The sequence below is a fragment of the Trachymyrmex cornetzi genome, unplaced genomic scaffold (genome assembly GCF_001594075.2).
Source record: "Trachymyrmex cornetzi isolate Tcor2-1 unplaced genomic scaffold, Tcor1.1 scaffold123, whole genome shotgun sequence".
NCBI lineage: Eukaryota > Metazoa > Arthropoda > Insecta > Hymenoptera > Formicidae > Trachymyrmex > Trachymyrmex cornetzi.
This window is the reverse complement of record NW_017295795.1, coordinates 77,040-83,381: the sequence shown is the minus strand read 5'-3', so window position 1 is coordinate 83,381 and position 6,342 is coordinate 77,040.

Sequence of the window (6,342 nt, the reverse complement as noted above, 5' to 3'; positions counted from 1 at the left end):
CCTCCCACTAAACTATCCCTATATAAACCGCGACATCGCGAGACACACGGTCAGGAAAAATAGAGAGGAGTAAAAATAGAGAGCAGAAAAAAATAGGAAAGACAGAGAAATAGAAATTCTGAAAGTCAGTAAAAGTTTTTTAAACTCATTGCGTACATTTTTAACCATACTAAAAACATTAAAATCAGTGCGCCGTTGGAGAGGCCAAACCGAGACCAAAGGACCGAGGGCTAAAAATCCAGTCTTACCGCTCTGCCAAATAACAGTAAGTTCCCCCCCTTTCTTTTCTCTTTTGCCATTTCGTGAATTAATGAGAATCGATCCGCAGTGAGATTTCGAGGAAATCCGCGCCGCCATAACCGGACATCCTCCCGATGTACACATAGCAGTGTATATTCCTTCTTCCCCCTTCCCATATTTAATCCCCATTGACTTCTTCAATGACACCTTTCCCCCTTCCTCAGTCATAATCAACGAAATTAACTAATAACATAACATGTATTGCCTCTCCGCCATCGCACACATATAACACACTCACATATACACTTAGATTCACGGTGTAATTCAATAGTGGCACAAATGTTTTTATATTATTTATAATTAACCAATAATCGTAGCGCTCTACAGTTAATCATGTCTAATTGTCGAGTTTTTTTAATATGTAAACTTAATATTTATGTGCCTTATTGGTTATATTTTAGCATTATATTCTTATTTTCAAAAATTGTAATTTATGTTAGTAATAAAATAGAACTTTATTAAGATGATTACTTTTCATTCATTCTAAAAATCAAAAGACCTCGTACTCTCGCCGTTTCCCAAGGATCCCACCTGGTCCACTCCCGAGTTATAAAGATTTATTTCTTTGATTCTCAAAATTGGACCGACGTACGCATTGCTCAAGGAAACAGGCGTTATAGCGTCCCTTCAGGACGTTGACCCATATTCCGGAGCGATAGGAAGTGCGTTCGACTCTCAGGTGTTCGCCACTGCGCGTATACCTGCGAGATAAAGTCTAAACGTCCTTCCATACCCTCTACAACTCCATCCTTGTCTCTCCCGTTTAAACGTATTTCCAAGGGCTTGGACGTAACAAAGTAATTACTAAACTATCGGATAGTTTCTTGTTAAAGTGTAGTCAATTAAAATTTAATAAATTATTAAATAAAATGGATAATTTGATATATATAACATCTATTAGAAGAGTGGCGAAAAGAAATATTCCATTTATTGTTGTTAGATGGAGAGAGATTAGGTCTTTTGGACCAGCATTGTATAAATGGAATGTGCATCCCTCATACGTTTATCCATATGATTTAAGTTTGGTGAACCCAAAAATTGACATGAACTCTGGAATGTGGACAAAAACATGTGCTAATTCAAATAATGCTTTCAGAAATTTAATAAATTTTTATTCTTTCTCTCGGATCGAGAAATATTCACAGATGGTTCTAAATCAGTAGACAGTGAGAATAATAGTTATGTGGTTGGCTATTCTGTTTGGATTCCGGACTTAAAAATAGAATTAAAATATAAATTAAATAAATTATCTAGTTCTTTTACAGTGGAGTTATAGGGTATTATTAAGGCAATAGAATTCATTATAGAAAATAATATTTTGTTCGTGAATATTTGTACAGATTCTAAGAGTTGTTTGGAAGCATTATTATATAGTAAATTTAAACAGTGCAAATTAGACACATTAATCAGGGATTTACAAAGTAAATTATTATTCCACAAATCGTTTTATTTGGTGCCCGGCACATGTGGGTATAAAAGACAATGAGAAAGCAGATGAATTGACAAAATTGGCATCAAGTTCAGGTGTATTTATTGATAATAAGGTGGATTATGGCCAATGTGTCAAGTATGAGGGACCAGTACGAAGATATTAATACGTCCTTTTTAAATTCATTAAATCAAAATGCAGGTTTATTTTATCGTAAAGTGTATCTTACCAAAGTTACCTTTTTAAAAAAAGGTAAAAAAAAGGCGCCAAGTGTGCATGTACCTTTCATAAAAAACTGTATTTTACATAAACTAAAAAAAACCGTTACATAAATAATATAATTCAAGTGGTAATATTGTGTGTGTGTGTGTGTGTGTGTGTTAATTTTTATTATAAATTACCCCTCAGTAGTACGTATGCATGTATTAAAAAAAAAATGAAATCAAATCTTTAAATTACGCCAATTGCAAAAAGAATATATAATTTCTTGCAACATATAACATATACTATTGTATTTTGTAAATTGCGAAAAAAACATATATTTTATTGCAACATATAACATTTAATTAACGAGACAAAATGATACATACCTTTATCTTTCTATTCAAGAGTCTTTTATATTTGCAATGAAATACAACATTTAATCTAAAAAAATTAAAGACGAAGCATCACAAAATGATAAAATTTTATTAAAATAAAATTTTTATGTAAAAAACTTGGCGCGCTGCTAGATCTTAAAATATAATAAGTAAATGTTAAATAAAAGAAATAAACAATGTTTACTGTTTAATTAACATTAATTAACATTAAAATTACAATCACAATTACAATTAAGATTATAATTAATTTTAAATCTACTTTTAAATTTAACTTAAACCGGATGTCTTATAAATCTGAAATCATTATTCTAGTCTTATACGCTTTTACAATATATAACGCACATATATCATATAAATACTTATTCTATATTAAATCTAAGCCTCATACCTATCTAAATCTGGTCGCACATACGAACACGCTGTATATTATTAATTCTCTTTCTTAAATCTCTTCATTACTTTTCAAATTTAGTATTTTTAATTATTTGCTGGTACACACACACACACACACACACACACACACACATACACTGTATATTGTTAGTCCACCTCATTTTCTTTCTTAAATCTCTTCATTATTTTTTTTATTCGATATTATTTGATGATCATCTTATTATATTTTGAGGTCTAGCAGCGTGCCAAGTTTTTTTACATAAAAAATTTTATTTTAATAAAATTTTCTCATTTTGTAATGCTTCGTCTTAAATTTTTTTTAGATTAAATGTTGTATTCCATTGCAAATATAAAAGACTCTTGAATAGAAAGATAAAGGTACGTATAATTTTGTCTCGTTGTTTAATACATGCAACTCATACGTACTACTGAGGGGTAATTTATAATAAAAAGTTAACAAAATATTACCACTTGAATTATATTATTTATGTAAAGGTTTTTTTTAGTTTATAAAGTTTGTAAAGTACAGTTTTTTATGGAAGGTACATGAACACTTGGCGCCCTTTTTTTACCTTTTTTTAAAAAGGTAATTTTGTTAAGATATCACGCATTTTGTAGTGTTAAACATCTTATATTCTTATATGATTAATAATATATCTCTTCACACGTGTGCGTATTACTAGAACATATTATTTATTATCAACATTTTCTAAAAATAATGTCGAAATGTTTTTAGCAGCTCTATAGGCCATTGCTTTTTTGTAACTTGCGTATCATCAGCTTCAATCCAAGGTGAACCTTCTCTATACATACTTATAAAATGATCATTTTCGATACATGGACCATAATGAAATATAGCATTCATAACTTTATACGGCTGTCCAGCTATTAGTATTTCACTTGTTGGAGGAGCACATAAATTAATTTTTTATGGCACCTTCACTAATGTTCCATTTTGGTATGAAAATGAAATTAAATGGATAATTATCTGTTTCATCTCTCAATGTTATTTCATTTTTAAATAATATATAATTTCCCTCACAACGTTCACATAATTTATTATTTTATTTAGACCAATGTGAAAATCAAGTATTTAGTAAATTGTTAAGATTAAAACTTTCCTTGTTCAAATTGTTAACAAAAATTGAGAAAATGAAATTATTATTAGTAGTAACTTTTGTATCACTACATGTTATGCATCGACAAGTAGAAATAATTTGATGCTCAACCAAATTTTCTATAAAATCATATTTAGTACAAAGAGCTATAACAAAATCAAATGCATCTCGTTTAATACCAGTCGAAAAATACTCCCCTAGATATTTTCGTACTGCGTAGGTACTCAAATTAAGTACATATTCCGTTTTCATATCGATGCGCTAATATATTTAAAACATTTAGTTTATCAGAATTAAATGATTGTTTTCTAATAATACTTAAATGAAATGAACATTGTAATGTAGCATTGACATAGCATGAAACTTTGTCAGTATTTTGAAAACCACGTATAACCCAAGAAATAGTACTTTGTCGAATTTTTTGATCTGACTGTTGAACGGACGCTATTATTTTTGGTAATGTCCATGGCACATTTTTAATTTTACGATAACTCTTTTGAAATAGTAATAATAATTTGTGCTTCTGGTTTATGTAGTCGTTTAGCCGATTATATTCAATAAATGCTTCTTCACTAGTTATTATAGATAAAGAATCACGATTAATCAAATACGCATTAAGGTTCACTTTTGTTGCTAATTTTACTTTAATTTTATATTAAAATTAGAATTCTATGAAGGCATTGTGAACAGCAGCTTAATGGACAAAACGCTTTATGTATATGTTACACGTACGACTGAAAAAATTTGAAAAGCTGAAATGGTCCCTTTTTGGGAAACGATCTTCAGATCTCGGTATCGGCTGCACCAATTTTATTCGGACTGATCGCAATCGAAAGATACCGACGACATATAATAAAAATGTTTTTAGATCTTTGATTGCGGCTTTAGTTTCTGAGTAATTTTAATCTAAAGTAAGGTAAATGTCCCTATTTGTGACCATGACCCTATTTGTGACCACTGGTGGACTTTTATTAAATTAATCAGATGTTTTAAGTAATTTATCTTCGCAAAGGATATTTATCACGTTTAACGATTAGTTAGCCATGGTTTGATATATGGTTTTAGTTGACTAACAAATATTCATGAAAATGTGAAATAAGGTGCTCGTGTCTCCATCAGTGGCAAATTGAGCACATGTTTGTCGCCATGTTAGTAGACGGCGTTTGTCACGGAACAGTCACATTTTTGTTATGTCGTCCGGGATAAAACATTGAAGAATATAGTTTTTTCGTAAAAATGTCAGTGAACACTTAATAAATATTGTGCTATGCGTGGATTCTAAAAAAGGTTAGTAATTTTGAACATATAGATGAATGCGACAAATAGGTACAACAAAACACGCATGTTTCCATTTGTGACCGTCTCAAGAAAAGTCATAATATTAAATATCGCTCCTCTTTTTGAAAAGAAAACAATTAATACTCATCTCTATATGTTTATGGACAAGTGTGAGTTGCATTTGTACGAATAAACCGAAAATATTCGACGTATGCTTGAGGGAAAAATTTAGTTACTTTTGATTAGGTCACTAAGTGGGACACCGTGTGTTTCTGTACCTATTTATGACTACAGCTTTAAATTATTTGTTTACAACTTAAGAGCATTGAGTAATTTCTTTGACCAAATTAAGAAAGCTTATCATATTTAGTGTGTGCTATTGAGTTCAAATTTCGTGCCCTGTATTACAGCGAGTAACTTGTGGCCATAGAACACGAAAATACGACTGCGCATCGTATATTTTGTGGCAGTGACAGATTTTCTAAATAGACATTAAGTTTGATTAAAGATACATGAAATATCAGGTTAATATCTCTGTTCACAGGATAACGCAACGCTTTTTTTCTGTCAAATCTTTATTTTTACGCGAAAAGGCATCGAGTGAGTATATTTTTATCGATATTTGAACGAGAAATGATCGTCAACGTGATATCAAATTGACGTCAAGAAAATTAATCCGCCGGTCATTAAATGGTACATTTCATCTGATGACCAGTCACTAACCGGGACAGATGGTGTCACTAATAGGGCCAGATTAAATTCAAACGGTCACAAATGAGTACATTTACATAGTCCGCTATTTCTTTTTTATTTTTATTAGATTATGCTTAGAACTTCAGAAAAACATGTTTTTCGATACAAAAATAATTATTAATCTTGAGTTCGGTAAAATTGATTCCTGATTTTAATTATTTTTTAGTATTTTTTATTCTTATTAACTCATGCGACTATCTTACATAGTCACAAATAGGGACATTTACCTTGTGTAAAAATTTAAAACGGGCCGCTTGACTGCTTATAGTAGGGGAGGCCAACCGGAGATTTTGGGATTTACTCGAGCGCGTCAGAATAACATAAAGGGGGAAAGCTTGCACCTTAATAAGTACCCCCCACCAAATATTAAACCTCTGTATAGAGCCGGGGGTCCAGGGGAGCCCGTCAGATTAGTAAAAAAAAATCGATCGTTCAAAAAACTCGAGCGCGTCAGATTAAGGTATGGTGTGTT